The sequence below is a fragment of the Mixophyes fleayi genome, chromosome 3 (assembly GCF_038048845.1).
Source record: "Mixophyes fleayi isolate aMixFle1 chromosome 3, aMixFle1.hap1, whole genome shotgun sequence".
NCBI lineage: Eukaryota > Metazoa > Chordata > Amphibia > Anura > Limnodynastidae > Mixophyes > Mixophyes fleayi.
Window position 1 is genome coordinate 7,309,915 of NC_134404.1, and position 23,453 is coordinate 7,333,367.

The 23,453-nt window shown below is 44.3% G+C and overlaps 5 non-coding genes across 5 annotated transcripts; all 5 read right to left on the reverse strand.

The window, feature by feature from the left end:
* Positions 1–122: 122 nt before the first annotated feature.
* TRNAA-UGC (transfer RNA alanine (anticodon UGC)) lies at positions 123–194 on the reverse strand. Its single transcript has one exon. It is a non-coding gene; the product is annotated as a tRNA-Ala (tRNA).
* Positions 195–3,023: 2,829 nt separating this feature from the next.
* TRNAA-UGC (transfer RNA alanine (anticodon UGC)) lies at positions 3,024–3,095 on the reverse strand. Its single transcript has one exon. It is a non-coding gene; the product is annotated as a tRNA-Ala (tRNA).
* A 1,384-nt stretch (positions 3,096–4,479) lies between these two features.
* TRNAA-UGC (transfer RNA alanine (anticodon UGC)) lies at positions 4,480–4,551 on the reverse strand. The gene has a single exon. It is a non-coding gene; the product is annotated as a tRNA-Ala (tRNA).
* A 10,955-nt stretch (positions 4,552–15,506) lies between these two features.
* Positions 15,507–15,578, reverse strand: TRNAA-UGC (transfer RNA alanine (anticodon UGC)). Its single transcript has one exon. It is a non-coding gene; the product is annotated as a tRNA-Ala (tRNA).
* Positions 15,579–23,058: 7,480 nt separating this feature from the next.
* On the reverse strand, positions 23,059–23,130 carry TRNAA-UGC (transfer RNA alanine (anticodon UGC)). The gene has a single exon. It is a non-coding gene; the product is annotated as a tRNA-Ala (tRNA).
* Positions 23,131–23,453: the final 323 nt, after the last annotated feature.

The window sequence follows — 23,453 nt, forward strand, 5'->3', positions numbered from 1 at the left end:
ATTGAGCCATTGTTTTAAATTCCTTATCAAACAATTTTTTTACCCATTCATCTGTTGGTTTGCTTGATTTCCTTGGCTCTTTCGAAGAGACAACTTTCAGTTGCGAAAGTAACCATAAAAGCTGGAGATGCCGGGGATTGAACCCGGGGCCTCATACATGCAAAGCATGCGCTCTACCACTGAGCTACATCCCCTTTTCTTTCGAGAATCGGGTGCTCGACTGATTGCATCTTTACATGTTATTCCAGTCTTCATAGGTAGATCTAATAGGATGGAACGATGAGCACCATTATACTCTGATGGTGAGTAGAGAAACTGTGGTTTCCGCAGGTCATCAGGATGGCAGTAGAGAAACAATTCAAACTTTGGATGTTTGTGAGCCTTCCTCATCAGCGATTGATTTTTCATCAGATATCCTAGCAGATGTAATGGAAGTCATGGATATTTTCACAGTTGTAGGTCAGCAGAGTACTGTCCGATAGACTGTAGTGTGCTAGGAAGTCATCCAGCTCTAAAAGATATTCAATGGTCTGGAAGACTTTTGCAACCTGGTGTGTAGCATCCAAAGTGCATGTTGAAGCTTGTTCGCTAATAATATGGAAGAGTTCCTTTCGATGGGTCTTGAAAATTACCTGAACCCTGAACATTGAACATGCAATTTACCATTCTTGAAGCACACTTGGGCATTGTATCCTTTAGTTGTCACATTATTCAGTAATTCTAGCGGTTGAATACTCCCAAATCATTGTAGAATCTCGCTTGAGCTTTAACATTCTTTCTTAGAGCTCTGTCATGCCTTTATTTGAACCTTTCCAGTAAATCCCTCTTAAGTCTCTTAACTGGTGTATTGCCATTCCCACTGATCATAACATCCTCAAGAAGAATTAGTGAAATACAGGTCTTAAGGGCTTTGGAACCATACTTTACAGATTTCCACAATGAATTGGTTCACTAGCTTGCTGACTATTTCATTCTTTTTTAAGATACTATATTCTTCTCACCTCAACCTGAACATCATTATGCCTTTTTAATTTCCCTCTCCTAGGAATAAGGGAAATAAAGTAGGTTGTCTTTCAGAAGATGATAGTTAACCATTTTATAGAAAGTCCAAGGATATAGGTCATTCTATGAACAGCATGTCTTCACCTCTGCTCCAAAAGCAGGTCATCAGGCTTGTAATTCGGGGCCTCCTAAATGTGCTCAAACACTGAGATACAGCCTCTCTTATGGAATGTATTATAACTTTTCCCATTACAGAAGAGTGCTTTCATGGACATTGAAGCGATGTTACTATCTCTGCCAGTGTTAATATGCAACTGTGTACCTAAATCTCACAAGTGACAACATAAAGCATCTGCATGAAAGTTTTTAAAAAAAGGTAAAGGGTGGCGTTCAGACATGTTAATGTTTCTTTTTATTAGATGACCAATTGTCAGCCTTTCCTTTACAGTGTAACATTGAGCCATTGTTTTAAATTCCTTATCAAACAATTTTTTTACCCATTTTGCTTGATTTCCTTGGCTCTTTCGAAGAGACAACTTTCAGTTGCGAAAGTAACCATAAAAGCTGGAGATGCTGGGGATTGAACCCTGGGCCTCATACATGCAAAGCATGCGCTCTACCTATGAGCTACACCCCCTTTTCTTTCGAGAATCGGGTGCTCGACTGATTGCATCTTTACATGTTATTCCAGTCTTCATAGGTAGATCTAAGAGGATGGAACGATGAGCACCATTATACTCTGATGGTGAGTAGAGAAACTGTGGTTTCCGCAGGTCATCAGGATGGCAGTAGAGAAACAATTCAAACTTTGGATGTTTGTGAGCCTTCCTCATCAGCGATTGATTTTTCATCAGATATCCTAGCAGATGTAATGGAAGTCATGGATATTTTCACAGTTGTAGGTCAGCGGAGTACTGTCCGATAGACTGTAGTGTGCTAGGAAGTCATCCAGCTCTAAAAGATATTCAATGGTCTGGAAGACTTTTGCAACCTGGTGTGTAGCATCCAAAGTGCATGTTGAAGCTTGTTCGCTAATAATATGGAAGAGTTCCTTTCGATGGGTCTTGAAAATTACCTGAACCCTGAACATTGAACATGCAATTTACCATTCTTTAAGCACACTTGGGCATTGTATCCTTTAGTTGTCACATTATTCAGTAATTCTAGCGGTTGAATACTCCCAAATCATTGTAGAATCTCGCTTGAGCTTTAACATTCTTTCTTAGAGCTCTGTCATGCCTTTATTTGAACCTTTCCAGTAAATCCCTCTTAAGTCTCTTAACTGGTGTATTGCCATTCCCACTGATCATAACATCCTCAAGAAGAATTAGTGAAATACAGGTCTTAAGGGCTTTGGAACCATAATTTACAGATTTCCACAATGAATTGGTTCACTAGCTTGCTGACTATTTCATTCTTTTTTAAGATACTATATTCTTCTCACCTCAACCTGAACATCATTATGCCTTCTTAATTTCCCTCTCCTAGGAATAAGGGAAATAAGGTAGGTTGTCTTTCAGAAGATGATAGTTAACCATTTTATAGAAAGTCCAAGGATATAGGTAATTCTATGAACAGCATGTCTTCACCTCTGTTCCAAAAGCAGGTCATCAGGCTTGTAATTCGGGGCCTCCTAAATGTGCTCAAACACTGAGATACAGCCTCTCTTATGGAATGTATTATAACTTTTCCCATTACAGAAGAGTGCTTTCATGGACATTGAAGCGATGTTACTATCTCTGCCAGTGTTAATATGCAACTGTGTACCTAAATCTCACAAGTGACAACATAAAGCATCTGCATGAAAGTTTTTCAAAAAAGGTAAAGGGTGGCGTTCAGACATGTTAATGTTTCTTTTTATTAGATGACCAATTGTCAGCCTTTCCTTTACAGTGTAACATTGAGCCATTGTTTTAAATTCCTTATCAAACAATTTTTTTACCCATTCATCTGTTGGTTTGCTTGATTTCCTTGGCTCTTTCGAAGAGACAACTTTCAGTTGCGAAAGTAACCATAAAAGCTGGAGATGCCAGGGATTGAACCCGGGGCCTCATACATGCAAAGCATGCGCTCTACCACTGAGCTACATCCCCTTTTCTTTTGAGAATAGGGTGCTCGACTGATTGCATCTTTACATGTTATTCCAGTCTTCATAGGTAGATCTAAGAGGATGGAACGATGAGCACCATTATACTCTGATGGTGAGTAGCGAAACTGTGGTTTCCACAGGTCATCAGGATGGCAGTAGAGAAACAATTCAAACTTTGGATGTTTGTGAGCCTTCCTCATCAGCGATTGATTTTTCATCAGATATCCTAGCAGATGTAATGGAAGTCATGGATATTTTCACAGTTGTAGGTCAGCGGAGTACTGTCCGATAGACTGTAGTGTGCTAGGAAGTCATCCAGCGCTAAAAGATATTCAATGGTCTGGAAGACTTTTGCAACCTGGTATGTAGCATCCAAAGTGCATGTTGAAGCTTGTTGGCTAATAATATGGAAGAGTTCCTTTCGATGGGTCTTGAAAATTACCTGAACCCTGAACATTGAACATGCAATTTACCATTCTTTAAGCACACTTGGGCATTGTATCCTTTAATTGTCACATTATTCAGTAATTCTAGCGGTTGAATACTCCCAAATCATTGTAGAATCTCGCTTGAGCTTTAACATTCTTTCTTAGAGCTCTGTCATGCCTTTATTTGAACCTTTCCAGTAAATCCCTCTTAAGGCTCTTAACTGGTGTATTGCCATTCCCACTGATCATAACATCCTCAAGAAGAATTAGTGAAATACAGGTCTTAAGGGCTTTGGAACCATACTTTACAGATTTCCACAATGAATTGGTTCACTAGCTTGCTGACTATTTCATTCTTTTTTAAGATACTATATTCTTCTCACCTCAACCTGAACATCATTATGCCTTCTTAATTTCCCTCTCCTAGGAATAAGGGAAATAAAGTAGGTTGTCTTTCAGAAGATGATAGTTAACCATTTTATAGAAAGTCCAAGGATATAGGTCATTCTATGAACAGCATGTCTTCACCTCTGCTCCAAAAGCAGGACATCAGGCTTGTAATTCGGGGCCTCCTAAATGTGCTCAAACACTGAGATACAGCCTCTCTTATGGAATGTATTATAACTTTTCCCATTACAGAAGAGTGCTTTCATGGACATTGAAGCGATGTTACTATCTCTGCCAGTGTTAATATGCAACTGTGTACCTAAATCTCACAAGTGACAACATAAAGCATCTGCATGAAAGTTTTTCAAAAAAGGTAAAGGGTGGCGTTCAGACATGTTAATGTTTCTTTTTATTAGATGACCAATTGTCAGCCTTTCCTTTACAGTGTAACATTGAGCCATTGTTTTAAATTCCTTATCAAACAATTTTTTTACCCATTCATCTGTTGGTTTGCTTGATTTCCTTGGCTCTTTCGAAGAGACAACTTTCAGTTGCGAAAGTAACCATAAAAGCTGGAGATGCCGGGGATTGAACCCGGGGCCTCATACATGCAAAGCATGCGCTCTACCACTGAGCTACATCCCCTTTTCTTTTGAGAATCGGGTGCTCGACTGATTGCATCTTTACATGTTATTCCAGTCTTCATAGGTAGATCTAAGAGGATGGAACGATGAGCACCATTATACTCTGATGGTGAGTAGAGAAACTGTGGTTTCCGCAGGTCATCAGGATGGCAGTAGAGAAACAATTCAAACTTTGGATGTTTGTGAGCCTTCCTCATCAGCGATTGATTTTTCATCAGATATCCTAGCAGATGTAATGGAAGTCATGTATATTTTCACAGTTGCAGGTCAGCGGAGTACTGTCCGATAGACTGTAGTGTGCTAGGAAGTCATCCAGCTCTAAAAGATATTCAATGGTCTGGAAGACTTTTGCAACCTGGTGTGTAGCATCCAAAGTGCATGTTGAAGCTTGTTGGCTAATAATATGGAAGAGTTCCTTTCGATAGGTCTTGAAAATTACCTGAACCCTGAACATTGAACATGCAATTTACCATTCTTTAAGCACACTTGGGCATTGTATCCTTTAGTTGTCACATTATTCAGTAATTCTAGCGGTTGAATACTCCCAAATCATTGTAGAATCTTGCTTGAGCTTTAACATTCTTTCTTAGAGCTCTGTCATGCCTTTATTTGAACCTTTCCAGTAAATCCCTCTTAAGTCTCTTAACTGGTGTATTGCCATTCCCACTGATCATAACATCTTCAAGAAGAATTAGTGAAATACAGGTCTTGAGGGCTTTGGAACCATACTTTACAGATTTCCACAATGAATTGGTTCACTAGCTTGCTGACTATTTCATTCTTTTTTAAGATACTATATTCTTCTCACCTCAACCTGAACATCATTATGCCTTCTTAATTTCCCTCTCCTAGGAATAAGGGAAATAAAGTAGGTTGTCTTTCAGAAGATGATAGTTCCTCATCAGCGATCGATTTTTCATCAGATATCCTAGCAGATGTAATGGAAGTCATGGATATTTTCACAGTTGTAGGTCAGCGGAGTACTGTCTGATAGACTGTAGTGTGCTAGGAAGTCATCCAGCTCTAAAAGATATTCAATGGTCTGGAAGACTTTTGCAACCTGGTGTGTAGCATCCAAAGTGCATGTTGAAGTGTCACGGACACTAGGAGTCTTTACCCAGGAAATCACCAGATGGTGGCTTACCAGAGTAATATAGGTGGTAATAGGTACTCTGGTAGCAGGGTGACAACGGAACAGGAAGAACAGCAGATGGTGAGAGAATGCTCAGGAAAAGTCTATGACTAGCAGCACTGGTAATGAGTATATAACTGTACACGAGGAACCAGATGGACAAGGAAACGTGAGGGTAGTCAGTGGTCTGCGTATAGCAAGTTGTACCACTGCTATAGTGAGGAGGAATGTCCAGAGGTAACGAGGAGGCAGTGAGAGTCAGCGGTCTGCGTATAGCAAGTTGTAACGCTGTCTAGGTGAAGGAATGGAATCCAGGTGGAGGTAGATAACAGGGAAGTCAGTGGTCTGCGGATAGCAAGTTGTACCACTGCTATGTGAGAGGATACTGGAAACTGGTGTCACAGGGAACAGGAATCAATGGTCTGCATCTAGCAAGTTGTACCACTGAAATATATATGTGAGGAGAGCACGAGGAGATGAATGCTATGCAGAGTATACACGGGCACACAGGACTTGATCCCACGATGATATCATAATACAAATGATAACAGAGCAGCACTGCTAAGGTATACAAAGTCACAATAACAATCCAGGCAAATAGGAAACAAAGTCAATGGTAGCGATAGTCTCAGTGGATAAAGGACTCCGGAGGAGAACACAACACAGTCCAGCTAGATATGCAATCACAAGCAAAGTCAATGAGAAGTATGCATACCGCGATTCAGGAGAGCAGGCTGTCAGAGAGATGTGCAGGGATACCTGAACGGCTGTAGGCCGGTAGGAGGAGAGACCACTGGAAGGTGGGAGCGGTAATCAAGTTGGTGCAGCGCACGGCAAGTAAACCAGCGTGAATGAGGCAATACTCTGGAAGCAGTAGTAAAAGGAACTGGAACATGAAGAACACGGGAGAGTTGAGGCGGTCAGCGGAGCGCTGACCCGATGAACACAGGAGAGTTGAGATGAGCTGGAACTCTGTAGAGGCAATGGAGGCAGCGGATAGGAATCATCTGGCTACAGACACGATGAATACCGGGGAGTTGAGGTGAGCAGGAACTCTGTAGAAACAACGGAGGCAGCGGATAGGAATCAGCTGGTGCAGACACGATGAACACAGGAGAGTTGAAGTGAGCCTGGAAACTCTGTAGAGACAACGGAGGCAGCAGATAGGAATCAGCTGCTGTAGACGCGATGAACACAGGAGAGTTGAATTAAGTCTGGAAACTCTGTAGACACAACGGAGGCAGCGGATAGGAATCAGCTGCTGCAGACACGAGGAACACAGGAGAGTTGAAGTGGTCTGGAAACCACAAACGAATAACAGGAATCAGCAGAAGCTGAATACACGAGGAAACACAGGAACACCTTCAGAGGCTCATAGGAATGAGACTCCAAGATCAGGCAACGAGGTATTGACCTCAGGTGCTTTAAATAGGGAGTGTTGCCTGATCAGCCAATAAATGAAAAGGAACAGGTACTGAAGGCTTGAAAGGGCTGCACATGCGCAGACCCTCAGGATGGCGGACGGCCATGGTTCCTAGACACACGAGAAGTAGCACTCACCGTCCGGTGAGTGACAAAACCCCCCCTTTTAAAGGTGGGCACAGAACACCTGGAACCGGGTTTGTCCGGAAAATTGGAATAGAACTTCTTAAGAAGAGTTGGAGCGTTGAGATCTTCAGCTTTGATCCATGAACGCTCCTCAGGACCAAAGCCCTTCCAATGAACGAGGAGACGAAGAACTCCTTGCGAAAATTTTGCATCCAATATATGAGTAATCTCAAAGTCCTCCTCTTGATGAATCTGAACTGGCCGAGGTGCTAAAGGAGGGACCGAGTAACGGTTGATGACAAGAGGTTTAAGCAAAGACACATGGAAGGCATTGGAAATACGAAGGTTCTTAGGAAGTAGAAGTTTGAAACAAACTGGATTTATCACCTGAATGATCCTATATGGACCAATAAAACGAGGAGCGAACTTCATAGATGGAACCTTCAAACGAATATTTTTGGTTGATAACCAAACACGATCTCCGATTTTCAGTGGTGGAATAGCCCGTCTCTTTTTATCTGCAAAAGACTTATATCTGGCAGATGTCTTCTTTAAACAGGTTTTGACCTGCGACCAAATATTTTTGAAGGTTTGGCAAATAGTCTCTACAGCAGGAACTTGGGTGGGAGGGCAGAAAATTCCGGAAAAGACGGATGGTGACCGTAAACCACAAAGAATGGAGTTTTAGAAGATGACTCATGGTACATGTTGTTATGAGCGAATTCAGCCCATGGAAGCAATTCTACCCAGTTGTCTTGGTTGGCTGAAGAGAACATCCTTATAAAAGTTTCAAGATCTTGATTGACCCTTTCAGTTTGTCCGTTTGATTGAGGATGGTAGGAAGATGAGAGTGATAATCGTATGCCCAAGGTCTTACAGAGGGCCCACCAGAATCTGGAAACGAATTGTACTCCTCTATCTGACACAATCTCTGACGGACATCCATGAATACGGAAGATTTCTTTGATGAAATACTCAGCCAGAGTAGAAGAAGAAGGCAAACCAGTCAAGGGAACGAAATGTGCCATCTTCGAAAATCTATCCACCACTACCCAAATAGTATTGCAGTTTTTACTAGGAGGAAGATCAGTAACAAAGTCCATACTAATATGGGTCCACGGCTTGGATGGAATGGGTAGTGGTTGAAGCAAGCCCGCAGGAGTTCTGCGGGGAGTCTTGAACTGGGAACATAATTCACATGCAGCTACAAAATCTTTGACATCTCTTCTCATAGAAGGCCACCAATAACTTTGAGAAAGAATTTCAAAGGTCTTGCGTTCACCAGAGTGTCCAGAAAAACAAGAAGAGTGAAACCATGAAAGGATTTTCTTCCTAAGAGTAGGAGGCACGAGGGTTTTCCCAAATGGTAGCACTTTAGTAGAAGAAGCAGTCAGAGAAACACATTTGGGGTCTAATATAGAATGGTTGGGACCATCTTCAACGTCTGAGGACGTCACAAAAGCTCGAGATAGAGCATCTGCTTTTTTATTCTTTGCAGCTGGTTTGAAGGTTATGATTAATTCAAAACGAGAAAAGAAAAGAGACCATCTTGCTTGACGAGGATTCAAACATTGAGCAGACAGTAAATATGACAAATTCTTATGATCAGTAAAAATTGTCACAGGATGACGAGCTCCCTCCAACAAGTATCTCCACTCCTCTAATGCTACTTTAATAGCCAGCAACTCCTTGTCCCCGATGGTGTAATTCTTCTCCGCAGGCAGAAGACCCCGAGAGTAAAAGGCACAAGGATGGAATTTTGTTGCTCCGATCTTTGGGAGAGAATGGCTCCTAAACCAACATTAGAGGCATCTACCTCTAGGAAGAAAGGAAGCGTCACATCAGGCTGTCGAAGAATAGGAGCAGAGGAAAAGGACTCTTTAAGAAACTGGAAAGCTTGAAGGGCCTCAGAGGACCATTGCTTAGTATTGGCCCCTTTACGAGTTAGGGCCACAATAGGAGATGCAATCGAGGAGAAATCTTGAATGAAGCGTCTATAGTAATTGGCAAAACCTAAAAAACGCTGAATTGCACGAAGAGTAGTTGGCTGAGGCCAATGTAACACAGCATTCACCTTTTCTGGATCCATCTGTAGACCAACTCCGGAGACAATATATCCCAGAAATGGAATCTGGGGCAACTCGAATGAACATTTTTCTAACTTGCAGAATAATGAATTTTTCCGGAGTCTGGAAAGGACCTCTGCCACATGTTGATGATGAGAAGGCAGGTCCTGCGAAAAGATCAAGATGTCGTCCAGATAGACGACGACACAAACATATAACAAGTCCCGAAAGATCTCATTAACGAAACCCTGGAAAACAGCGGGGCATTACATAAGCCGAAAGGCATTACTAAATATTCATAATGCCCATCTCTGGTGTTGAAAGCTGTTTTCCATTTGTCACCAGACCTGATTCTAATTAAATTGTAGGCACCACGAAGATCCAACTTGGTAAAGATCCAAGCTCCCTTAATACGATCAAATAACTCAGTAATAAGTGGAATGGGATACCGATTTTTGATAGTTATGGCATTAAGTCCACGGAAATCAATGCAGGGGCGTAATGATCCATCCTTCTTTTTTACAAAGAAAAACCCTGCTCCAGCGGGGGAGGTAGAAGGTCGAATAAATCCTCGCTGGAGATTCTCTTGAATGTATTCAGATGTAGCTTGAGTTTCAGGTAAAGAAAGTGGATACACACGACCCCTGGGAGGAGTCTTGCCAGGTTGAAGATCAATCGGACAGTCCCACGAACGATGAGGAGGAAGACGTTCAGACTGAGTTTTATCAAATACATCGGCAAATGAAGCATACTGAGGAGGAAGTCCCGGTGAGGAAGGTGAAATGGAGGATTGCTGTATTTTAAGAGGAACGACTTGAGAGAGACAACGATGATGACATTCAGTTCCCCAAGACGTAACTTGAGGAGTGTGCCAATCAATCTGGGGAGAATGACGTTGAAGCCATGGAAGGCCTAATACAATCGGACTTGTAGTAACAGGAAGAATTAAAAATGAAATTTCTTCTTGGTGTAATACACCAATTTGAAGGGTTACTGGAGACGTACTCTGGGTGATGAAACCATTGACAATGCGTGATCCATCAATAGCAGTCACAGTAATAGGTGTCTTTAAAGTAATCACTGGTAGGGACCATTGATTCACGAGGGATTTAGAAATAAAGTTTCCCGCAGCTCCAGAGTTAATAAGTGCTTGGGACTTAAAGGATTTGGTAGCAAAGGAAACTGTAACATCAAAAGCACAGACTTTTAATTTCGTAGAACAAGGAGAGGACTCCAGGGACCCTAACTTCACCTCTCCAGAACTGGTTAGGGCCTGGCATTTCCCGATTTTTTAGGGCATGAATTGAGCATATGCGTGGAATCAGCACAATAGATACAAAGTCTATTTTTTACTCTTCGGTCCCTCTCCTCAGAGGTTAATTTGGAGCGACCTATCTCCATGGGTATCACCGGAGAAGAAGCTAGGCGAGGTTGAGGACTTGAGTGAAGAGGTGCTTTAACTGAAGTTGTTTTTTCAGACTCTCTTTCACGAAATCTCATATCTACACGGTGGCAAAGAGAAATCAAATCTTCTAAAGAGGTAGGTAATTCTTGAGTAGTCAGTGCATCTTTAATTTTATCAGAAAGCCCCTGCCAGAAGGCGGCAATTAACGCTTCAGTGTTCCACTGAAGTTCAGAGGCTAATATCCTAAATTGAATGACGTACTGGCATACTGTACGAGAACCCTGACGTAGACGGAGGATGCTGGATGCAACGGAAATAACACGACCTGGTTCATCAAATACACTTCGGAACGTGGAAATAAATTTGGCACTATCCTGTAATAATGGGTCATTTCTTTCCCACAGAGGGGATGCCCTTGCGAGTGCTTGTCCTGAAAACAAGGAAATGAGATAGGCCACTCTGGAACGATGAGTAGAGAAATTTTGAGGTTGAAGCTCAAAATGAACTGAGCATTGATTCAGAAACCCCCTGCATGTTTTGGGGTCTCCATCATATTTTGACGGAGTAGGCAGGTGAAACGTGGAAGCCGTAGACACCTGGGATGGCACTGGGGAAATGGAGGAAAGTACAGGAGCATCAATAGTAGCTGTGATATTTTGCACAGACGTTCCTTGGGAGGCTAACGCCTGGTAACATTGCAGAAACAGTTATTGGCGAGCATCCTGTTGTTCCATTTGGGAAACCAGATGCTGCAGCATCTCTTTAGCTGTAGGTTCCGCATCTGGGTCTGTCATGGCCTGATCTTACTGTCACGGACACTAGGAGTATTTACCCAGGAAATCACCAGATGGTGGCTTACCAGAGTAATATAGGTGGTAATAGGTACTCTGGTAGCATGGTGACAACGGAACAGGAAGAACAGCAGATGGTGAGAGAATGCTCAGGAAAAGTCTATGACTAGCAGCACTGGTAATGAGTATATAACTGTACACGAGGAACCAGATGGACAAGGAAACGTGAGGGTAGTCAGTGGTCTGCGTATAGCAAGTTGTACCACTGCTATAGTGAGGAGGAATGTCCAGAGGTAACGAGGAGGCAGTAAAAGTCAGCGGTCTGCATATAGCAAGTTGTACCGCTGTCTAGGTGAAGGAATGGAATCCAGGTGGAGGTAGATAACAGGGAAGTCAGTGGTCTGCGGATAGCAAGTTGTTCCACTGCTATGTGAGAGGATACTGGAAACTGGTGTCACAGGGAACAGGAATCAATGGTCTGCATCTAGCAAGTTATACCACTGAAATATATATGTGAGGAGAGCATGAGGAGATGAATGCTATGCAGAGTATACACAGGCACACAGGACTTGATCCCACGATGATATCATAATACAAATGATAACAGAGCAGCACTGCTAAGGTATACAAAGTCACAATAACAATCGAGGCAAATAGGAAACAAAGTCAATGATAGCGATAGTCTCAGTGGATAAAGGACTCCGGAGGAGAACACAACACAGTCCAGCTAGATATGCAATCACAAGCAAAGTCAATGAGAAGTATGCATACCGCGATTCAGGAGAGCAGGCTGTCAGAGAGATGTGCAGGGATACCTGAACGGCTGTAGGCCGGCAGGAGGAGAGACCACTGGAAGGTGGGAGTGGTAATCAAGTTGGTGCAGCGCACGGCAAGTAAACCAGCATGAATGAGGCAATACTCTGGAAGCAGTAGTAAAAGGAACTGGAACATGAAGAACACGGAAGAGTTGAGGCGGTCTGAACTCCAGTAGCAGAGATGGTAGCAGCGGAGCGCTGACCCGATGAACACAGGAGAGTTGAGATGAGCTGGAACTCTGTAGAGGCAACAGAGGCAGCGGATAGGAATCAGCTTTTGCAGACACGATGAACACAGGAGAGTTGAAGTGAGCCTGGAAACTCTGTAGAGACAATGGAGGCAGCGGATAGGAATCAGCTGCTGTAGACACGAGGAACACAGGAGAGTTGAAGTAAGTCTGGAAACTCTGTAGACACAACGGAGGCAGCGGATAGGAATCAGCTGCTGTAGACACGAGGAACACAGGAGAGTTGAAGTGGTCTGGAAACCACAAACGAATAACAGGAATCAGCAGAAGCTGAATACACGAGGAAACACAGGAACACCTTCAGAGGCTCATAGGAATGAGACTCCAAGATCAGGCAACGAGGTATTGACCTCAGGTGCTTTAAATAGGGAGTGTTGCCTGATCAGCCAATAAATGAAAAGGAACAGGTACTGAAGGCTTGAAAGGGCTGCACATGCGCAGACCCTCAGGATGGCGGACGGCCATGGTTCCTAAACACACGAGAAGTAGCACTCAACGTCCGGTGAGTGACATGAAGCTTGTTGGCTAATAATATGGAAGAGTTCCTTTCGATGGGTCTTGAAAATTACCTGAACCCTGAACATTGAACATGCAATTTACCATTCTTTAAGCACACTTGGGCATTGTATCCTTTAATTGTCACATTATTCAGTGATTCTATACTCCCAAATCATTGTAGAATCTCGCTTGAGCTTTAACATTCTTTCTTAGAGCTCTGTCATGCCTTTATTTGAACCTGTACAGTAAATCCCTCTTAAGGCTCTTAACTGGTGTATTGCCATTCCCACTGATCATAACTTCTTCAAGAAGAATTAGTGAAATACAGGTCTTGAGGGCTTTGGAACCATACTTTACAGATTTCCACAATGAATTGGTTCACTAGCTTGCTGACTATTTCATTCTTTTTTAAGATACTATATTCTTCTCACCTCAACCTGAACATCATTATGCCTTCTTAATTTCCCTCTCCTAGGAATAAGGGAAAAAAAGTAGGTTGTCTTTCAGAAGATGATAGTTAACCATTTTATAGAAAGTCCAAGGATATAGGAAATTCTATGAACAGCATGTCTTAACCTCTGTTCCAAAAGCAGGTCATCAGGCTTGTAATTCGTGGCCTCCTAAATGTGCTCAAACACTGAGATACAGCCTCTCTTATGGAATGTATTATAACTTTTCCCATTACAGAAGAGTGCTTTCATGGACATTGAAGTGATGTTACTATCTTTGCCAGTGTTAATATGCAACTGTGTCCCTAAATCTCACAAGTGACAACACAATGCATCTGCATGAAAGTTTTTAAAAAAAGGGGTGGCGTTCAGACATGTTAATGTTTCTTTTTTATTAAATGACCAATTGTCTCTGTCAGCCTTTCCTTTACAGTGTAACATTGAGCCATTGTTTTAAATTCCTTATCAAGCAATTTTTTTACCCATTCATCTGTTGGTTTGCTTGATTTCCTTGGCTCTTTCGGAGAGACAACTTTCAGTTGCGAAAGTAACCATAAAAGCTGGAGATGCCGGGGATTGAACCCGGGACCTCATACATGAGCTACATCCCCTTTTCTTTTGAAAATTGGGTGCTCGACTGATTGCATCTTTACATGTTATTCCAGTATTTATAGGTAGATCTAAGAGGATGGAACGATGAGCACCATTATACTCTGATGGTGAGTAGAGAAACTGTGGTTTACGCAGGTCATCAGGATGGCAGTAGAGAAACAATTCAAACTTTGGATGTTTGTAAGCCTTCCTCATCAGCGATTGATTTTTTTTATCAGATATCCTAGCAGATGTAATGGAAGTCATGGATATTTTCACAGTTGATGGTCAGCGGAGTACTGTCCGATAGACTGTAGTGTGCTATGATGTCATTCAGCTCTAAAAGATATTTAATGGTCTGGAAGACTATTGCAACCTGGTGTGTAGCATCCAAAGTGCAATTTGAAGCTTGTTGACTAATAATATGGAAGAGTTCCTTTCGAAGGGTCTTGAAAATTACCTGAACCCTGAACATTGAACATGCAATTTACCATTCCTTAAGCACGCTTGGGCATTGTATCCTTTAAATGTCACATTATTCAGTGATTCTAGCGGTTGAATACTCCCAAATCATTGTAGAATCTCGCTTGAGCTTTAACATTCTTTCTTAGAGCTCTGTCATGCCTTTATTTGAACCTTTCCAGTAAATCCCTCTTAAGTCTCTTAACTGGTGTATTGCCATTCCCACTGATCATAACATCTTCAAGAAGAATTAGTGAAATACAGGTCTTGAGGGCTTTGGAACATTACTTTACAGATTTCCACAATGAATTGGTTCACTAGCTTGCTGACTATTTCATTCTTTTTTAAGATACTATATTCTTCTCACCTTAACCTGAACATCATTATGCATTCTTAATTTCCCTCTCCTAGGAATAAGGGAAATAAAGTAGGTTGTCTTTCAGAAGATGACAGTTACCCATTTTATAGAAAGTCCAAGGATATAAGAAATTCTATGAACAGCATGTCTTCCCCTCTGTTCCAAAAGCAGGTCATCAGGCTTCTAATTCGGGGCTTCCTGAATGTGCTAAAACACTGAGATACAGCCTCTCTTATGGATTGTATTATAACTTTTCCCATTACAGAAGAGTGCTTTCATGGACATTGAAGTGATGTTACTATCTTTGCCAGTCTTAATATGCAACTGTGTACCTAAATCTCACAAGTGACAACACAAAGCATCTGCATGAAAGTTTTTTAAAAAAGGGAAAGGGTGGCGTTCAGACATGTTAATGTTTCTTTTTTATTAAATGACCAATTGTCTCTGTCAGCCTTTCCTTTACATTGTAACATTGAGCCATTGTTTTAAAATGCTTATAAATCAATATTTTTACCCATTCCTCTGTTGGTTTGCTTGATTTCCTTGGCTCTTTTGGAGAGACAACTTTCAGTTGCGAAAGTAACCATAAAAGCTGGAGATGCCGAGGATTGAAACCAGGGCCTCATACATGCAAAGCATGCGCTCTACCACTGAGCTACATCCCCTTTCCTTTTGTGAATTGGGTGCTCGACTGATTGCATCTTTACATGTTATTCCAGTCTTCATAGGTAGATCTAAGAGGATGGAACGATGAGCACCATTATACTCTCATGGTGAGTAGAGAAACTGTGGTTTTTATTTTATTATTATTATTATTAATTTTTATTTATAAGGCGCCACTAGGTATCCGTAGCACCGTACAGGGACATACAGAAACACGATACAGGGTGAGACAGCACGGTACAATTAACAAAAAGCACTGTAACTCAGAAGCTCAAAGTACAGCTAAATGAAAGGTGAGAGCCCCCAGCGGTGAAGCTAGAGGGGCAGAAGGGCAGGAGGACCTCACGGAGGAGACAAGAAGCTGGAGAGGAGAGTTAAGGTGGTGGAGAACAGGAGGAGAGGAGGCCCTGCTCGAAGGAGCATACAATCTAAGGGGAGGGTAGGACGGACAGAGACATAAGGGTAGGAGGAGGAAAGGGGGAGAACGCAGAGAGGGAGAGGGGGGAGAGGAGAATGACGAGGAGGGAGGCAGGAGGAGGGCAGGATAGGGAGGGCGGTAGGTGGGAGGCTGGAAGGGGGTCGATTAGGTGGGGGAATGGAATGCTTTGAGGAAGAGGTGGGTTTTTAAGGCCCGTTTAAAGCTGGACAAGTTGGACGATGTTCTGATGGAGCGGGTGAGCTGGTTCCAGTGGAGGGGAGCAGCGTGGGAGAAGTCTTGGATGCGAGCATGGGAGGAGGTAACCAGTGGGAAGGTGAGGCGATGGTCATTAGCCGATTGCAGAGGGCGGGATGGAGCGTGGATGGAAATGAGGTTGGAGATGTAGGGAGCAGTGGAGTTGGAGAGGGCCTTGAAAGTAAGTGTGAGGAGCTTGAACACTATTCTGTAGGGGAAGGGGAGCCAGTGAAGGGATTGGTATAGGGGGGAGACAGAAGAGGAGCGGCGAGAAAGGAAAATGAGCCGAGCGGCTGCATTGAGTACAGAGTGAAGGGGAGCGAGATGAGTGCGGGGGAGGCCGGTAAGGAGGAGGTTGCAGTAGTTCAAGTGGGAGATGATAAGAGCGTGGACAAGAGCCTTAGTGGCATCTTGGGAGAGGAAGGGCCGAATGCGTGCGATAATCCGCAGCTGGAAGCGGCAGGATTTGGCGAGAGAGAGAATGTGAGGAGCAAAGGAGAGAGAGGAGTCAAGGATGACACCGAGGCAGCGAAGTTGAGGAACAGGGGAAATAGAGGAGTTGAGAACAGAGATAGAAAGGTCGGAAGGGGAGGGGGAATGAGCGGGAGGAAAAACACTAAGTTCGGTTTTAGCGAGATTAAGTTTGAGGAATCTAGAGGACATCCAGGAGGAGATGGCAGAGAGGCAGGCAGACACCCTGGAGAGGAGGGAGGAAGAGAGATCGGGAGAGGAAAGGTAGAGTTGGGTATCATCGGCATAAAGGTGGTACTGGAGACCAAAAGAGCTGATGAGTTTCCCCAGGGAAGAGGTGTAAAGAGAGAAGAGTAGGGGTCCGAGAACAGAGCCTTGGGGGACCCCTACTGGAAGGGAAGAGGGGGGGGGGAGAGATCCAGAGGTGGAGACAGAGAAGGAACGGTCAGCAAGGTAGGAGGTGAACCATGACAGGACTGGGCCGGAGAGGTCAAAGGATTGAAGGGCGAGGAGCAGGAGCGGGTGGTCAACGGTGTCGAAGGCCGCTGAGAGATCCAAGAGAATGAGAAGGGAGAAGTGGCCCTTGGCTTTCGCAGAGAGGAGATCATTAGTGACTGTGGCTAGGGCAGTTTCAGTGGAGTGGAGGGTTCGGAAGCCAGATTGAAGAGGGTCAAGGAGGGAGTGGTCAGAGAGGTAGGTGGACAGGCGGCTGCAGACGATCCTCTCAAGTAGTTTGGAGGCAAAGGGGAGAAGAGAGATGGGGCGATAGTTAGAGAAAGAGGTGGGGTCAAGGTTAGGTTTCTTAAGAATGGGGGATACAAGGGCGTGTTTGAAGGAGGAGGGGAAGATGCCGGCGGAGAGGGAGAGATTAAAGAGGTGGGCGAGGTGGGAGCAGGTGGTGGGGGAAAGGGAGCAAAGGAGGTGGGAGGGGATGGGGTCCAGGGGACAGGAGGAGGGAGGGGAGGATGAAATAAGAGAGTGTACTTTTTCGCCCGTAGTGGGGCGGAAGGAGAAGAGGGGGTGGTGGCGGGAGAGGGAGGGAGGAAGCTTGGGGGGGGGCGGAAGATGGGAGGAGGTGATTTCGAGTCGGATGGCCTCAATTTTCGAGGAGAAGATGGAGGCAAAGTCGGTGGCGGTGAGGGAGGAGAGGAGGGGAGGGGAGGGGGGGGACAGGAGAGTGTTGAAGGTGGCGAAGAGGCGGCAGGGTTGGAGGACTGGGAGGAGATGAGGGATTTAAAGAAAGATTGTTTGGCTAGAGAGAGGGCGGAGCTATAGGAAGAGAGGATGAACTTAAAATGGAGAAAATCAGCCAGGGAGCGGGATTTTCTCCAGTGTCGTTCAGCCGTGCGGGAGCATTTTTGGAGGAAGCGTGTGAATTTGGAGTGCCAGGGTTGGGGTTTGGAGCGACGGGGGTTGACAGAGTGGGCCGGGGCGATGGCATCAAGAGCGGAGGTGAGGGCGTGGTTGTAGAGGGAGACCGCCAGGTTGGGGCAGGCCTGGGAGGAAAGGGGGGAAAGGAGAGTATCGAGAGTAGCAGACAGGGTAGCAGGATCGAGGGCGTCAAGGTTGCGCCTGGACTGAGCAGGAATGGGCCTGGGGTGGGGAGCGGGAGGGGAGGAGAGAGAGAAAGAGAGAAGGTGGTGGTCGGATAGAGGAAAGGGAGAGATGGAGAAGTCAGAGAGATTACAGAGGTAGGAGAAGACTAGGTCAAGGGAGTGACCAAGGCAGTGGGTAGAGGAAGAGGTCCATTGTGTGAGGCCAAGAGAGGAGGAGAGGGTGAGCAGCTTAATGGACGCAGGGTCAGAGGGGTTGTCGATAGGGAAGTTAAAGTCGCCGAGGATGATGGAGGGGAGGTCAGAGGAGAGGTGGTGAGGAAGCCAGGCGGCGAAGTTGTCGATGAAGAGGGAGGTGGGACCAGGGGGCGGTAGATGACAGTGACTCTGAGGTGGATGGGGTAGAAGAGATGGATAGAGTGGGATTCAAAAGAGGAGATGGTAAGGGAGGGTTCAGGGGGGATGACACGGAAAGTACCACACCACCGCCTGGGCGGGCGCCAGGTCTGGTGGAGTGGGTGAAGGAGAGGCCACCATAGGAGAGGGCGGCGGGGGAGGCGGTGTCAGAGTCAGAGAGACAGGTTTCCGTAATGGCAAGAAGGTTAAAAGAGTTAGACAAGAAGAGGTCGTGGATAGCGGTGAGTTTGTTGCGGACAGATCGAGCATTCCAGAGGGCACAGGAGAAGGGGAAGGAGGAAAGAGGAGAGATAGTGATGAGGTTGGCAAGGTTGGCAGAGCGCTAGGGGGAGCGGGGGCAAGATGGTGAGGTGGGGCAGCGGGAGAGAATGGGAATGGCGTTTGGACAGGGCGGCATAGTGGGGGGGAGAGAGAGGCGCGGAAAGAGGGGGATGCAGAGAGGAGCGAGGGAGACAGAGAGAGGGCTAAGGGAGGATGCCAGGAGGGCAGAGGAACAGGTTGCAGGTGACTGGGGAGACAAAGGACACGAAGAGAATGAGGGGGAGAGAGGAAGCCAGTTAATGAGGCTAGAGGTGGAAGGGAGAAAAGGTGTGGCAAATGGAAAACAAGGCAGGAGGAAAACAGTGAGTGATAGAGTGAAAACAGTGAGTAATGGAGACAATAAAATGGCGTAACAGTGGATAATAGAGACAAAAACAGTGAGACAAAATAATGGAGTAACAGTGGATAATAGAGACAAAAACAGTGAGAATGGAGAGAATAAATAACAGATGGTAACAGGAAAATAAAAATAGAGGCAATAAAACAGGCTATAGAAGCAATTGGCAATAGGTAACAGGCAATAAATGGCAGTAAGCAATGGGTGCCTAAATGTGGCTAGGAGCTGTTCAGAGTGGCAAGCCAAGCCAGGGGAAGAGTTCGAGATTCCAGGGAACATTTAGGGAAAATGTCAGAGGTGTGATCCAGAGAAACAAAAGTGTAGACCGTCGACGATACCTGGAGAGCATGGGTGAAAGTTAGAGGAGAGCCAGGAGGCATCAAAGTAGGGGCAGCATCCGTGGACCTCAGAGGTGGCAATGGAGACAGTCCAGGGCATGGATGGAGGGACCGTGGGCAGCGGAGGCAGTGATTGAGACAGACCCGGGCGTGGAAGGAGGTAACATTTCCTTGAATTACTCGCCAAGGGAAGTTGCTTGTAGCTTCAAGGTGCTGGTGTGTGCTTAGATGGGTGAGTAGTTGTTGGAATCCTGCTCAAGTCAAATCCAGAGGGTAACTGCAGAGTGGAGAGGCAGCGGAGGTGAGGAGGCCGGCGGAGGTAACGGAATCCACCAGCAGGAGGCCTCAGAGCGGGTCAGTCCAGGGAACACTGGAGCGAGGTGGAGAGGTGCGGCACTTGAGGCCGGGGGTGAAACCGGAAGTAGGCCACGCGGTCGGCAGCGGAAAGATCCGGGAAGACAGCCAGGGAACACTGGAGCGGAGTGGAGGGCGGTCGTCTTCGGGAGGAGCGCTGAGAAGAAGCTGGAGCAGCGCAGGCCAAAAGCAGGACCCAGGCGAGGTGAAGAGGTGCGGCACTCGAGGCCGGGGATGAAACCGGAAGTAGGCCTCGAAGACGGCAACGGGAGGATTCGGAAAGACAGCCGGCTGGAGGTCCGCAGGAGACGAGAATCGGGCAGCACTGAAGCCAGGTAAGAGTGGAGGAGGCACGGTGGGGGCAGCTGGGCCGGAGCCGGGGACCCGAGTAGGTGCTGTCGGGGGACGAGGACAGGCACAGTCGGAGGAGCCAAGTTTCCGCAGGTCATCAGGATGGCAGTAGAGAAACAATTCAAACTTTGGATGTTTGTAAGCCTTCCTCATCAGCGATTGATTTTTTTTATCAGATATCCTAGCAGATGTAATGGAAGTCATGGATATTTTCACAGTTGATGGTCAGCGGAGTACTGTCCGATAGACTGTAGTGTGCTAGGAAGTCATCCAGCTCTTAAAGATATTCAATGGTCTGGAAGACTTTTGCAACCTAGTGTGTAGCATCAAAAGTGCATGTTGAAGCTTCTTGGCTAATAATATGGAAGAGTTCCTTTCGATGGGTCTTAAAAATTACCTGAACCCTGAACATTGAACATGCAATTTACCATTCTTTAAGCACACTTGGGCATTGTATCCTTAATTGTTACATTATTCAGTGATTCTAGCGGTTGAATACTCCCAAATCATTGTAGAATCTTGCTTGAGCTTTAACATTCTTTCTTAGAGCTCTGTCATGCCTTTATTTGAACCTTTCCAGTAAATCCCTCTTAAGTCTCTAAACTGGTGTATTGCCATTCCCACTGATCATAACATCTTCAAGAAGAATTAGTGAAATACAGGTCTTGAGGGCTTTGGAACCATACTTTACAGATTTCCACAATGAATTGGTTCACTAGCTTGCTGACTATTTTATTCTTTTTTAAGATACTATATTCTTCTCACCTCAACCTGAACATCATTATGCCTTCTTAATTTCCCTCTCCTAGGAATAAGGGAAAAAAAGTAGGTTGTCTTTCAGAAGATGATAGTTAACCATTTTATAGAAAGTCCAAGGATATAGGAAATTCTATAATGAGGATGTCTTTACCTCTGTTCCAAAAGCAGGTCATCAGGCTTCTAATTCGGGGCCTCCTGAATATGCTCAAACACTGAGATACAGCCTCTCTTATGGATTGTATTATAACTTTTCCCATTACAGAAGAGTGCTTTCATGGACATTGAAGTGATGTTACTATCTTTGCCAGTCTTAATATGCAACTGTGGACCTAAATCTCACAAGTGACAACACAATGCATTTGCATGAAAGTTTTTTAAAAAAGGGAAAGGGTGGCCTTCAGACATGTTAATGTTTCTTTTTTATTAAATGACCAATTGTCTCTGCAGCCTTTTCTTTACAGTGTAACATTGAGCCATTGTTTTAAAATCCTTATAAATCAATTTTTTTACCCATTCATCTGTTGGTTTGCTTGATTTCCTTGGCTCTTTCGGAGAGACAACTTTCCGTTGCGAAAGTAACCATAAAATCTGGAGATGCCGGGGATTGAACCCGGGGCCTCATACATGCGAAGCATGCGCTCTACCACTGATTGCATCTTTACATGTTGTTCCAAACAATTCAAACTTTGGATGTTTGTGAGCCTTCCTCATCAGCGATTGATTTTTTTTATCAAATATCCTAGCAGATGTAATGGAAGTCATGGATATTTTCACAGTTGATGGTCAGCGGAGTACTGTCCGATAGACTGTAGTGTGCTATGATGTCATTCAGCTCTAAAAGATATTTAATGGTCTGGAAGACTATTGCAACCTGGTGTGTAGCATCCAAAGTGCAATTTAAAGCTTGTTGGCTAATAATATGGAAGAGTTCCTTTCGAAGGGTCTTGAAAATTACCTGAACCCTGAACATTGAACATGCAATTTACCATTCTTTAAGCACACTTGGGCATTGTATCCTTTAAATGTCACATTATTCAGTGATTCTAGCGGTTGAATACTCCCAAATCATTGTAGAATCTCGCTTGAGCTTTAACATTCTTTCTTAGAGCTCTGTCATGCCTTTATTTGAACCTTTCCAGTAAATCCCTCTTAAGGCTCTTAACTGGTGTATTACCATTCCCACTGATCATAACATCTTCAAGAAGAATTAGTGAAATACAGGTCTTGAGGGCTTTGAAACCATACTTTACAGATTTCCACAATGAATTGGTTCACTAGCTTGCTGACTATTTCATTCTTTTTTAAGATACTATATTCTTCTCACCTCAACCTGAACAACATTATGCCTTCTTAATTTCCCTCTCCTAGGAATAAGGGAAAAAAAGTAGGTTGTCTTTTTTAGAAGATGATAGTTAACCATTTTATAGAAAGTCCAAGGATATAGGAAATTCTATGAACAGCATGTCTTCACCTCTGTTCCAAAAGCAGGTCATCAGGCTTGTAATTTGGGGCCTCCTAAATGTGCTCAAACACTGAGATACAGCCTCTCTTATGGAATGTATTATAACTTTTTCCATTACAGAAGAGTGCTTTCATGGACATTGAAGCGATGTTACTATCTCTGCCAGTGTTAATATGCAACTGTGGACCTAAATCTCACAAGTGACAACACAATGCATTTGCATGAAAGTTTTTAAAAAAGGGAAAGGGTGGCGTTCAGACATGTTAATGTTTCTTTTTTATTAAATGACCAATTGTCTCTGCAGCCTTTTCTTTACAGTGTAACATTGAGCCATTGTTTTAAAATCCTTATAAATCAATTTTTTTACCCATTCATCTGTTGGTTTGCTTGATTTCCTTGGCTCTTTCGGAGAGACAACTTTCAGTTGCGAAAGTAACCATAAAAGCTGGAGATGCCAGGGATTGAACCTGGGGCCTCATACATGCAAAGCATGCGCTCTACCACTGAGCGACATCTACTTTCTTTTTTGTGGATAGGGTGCTTGCCTGATTGCATCTTTACATATTATTCCAGTGCTATACTTTACAGTCTTCATAGGTAGATCTAAGAGGATGGAACGATGAGCACCATTATACTCTGATGGTGAGTAGAGAAACTGTGGTTTCCGCAGGCCATCAGGATGGCAGTAGAGAAACAATTCAAACTTTGGATGTCATCAGCGATTGATTTTTTATCAGAAACCTTAGCAGTTGTAATGGAAGGCATGGAAATTTTCACAGTTGATGGTCAGCGGAGTACTGTCCGATAGACTGTAGTGTGCTAGGAAGTCATACAGCTCTAA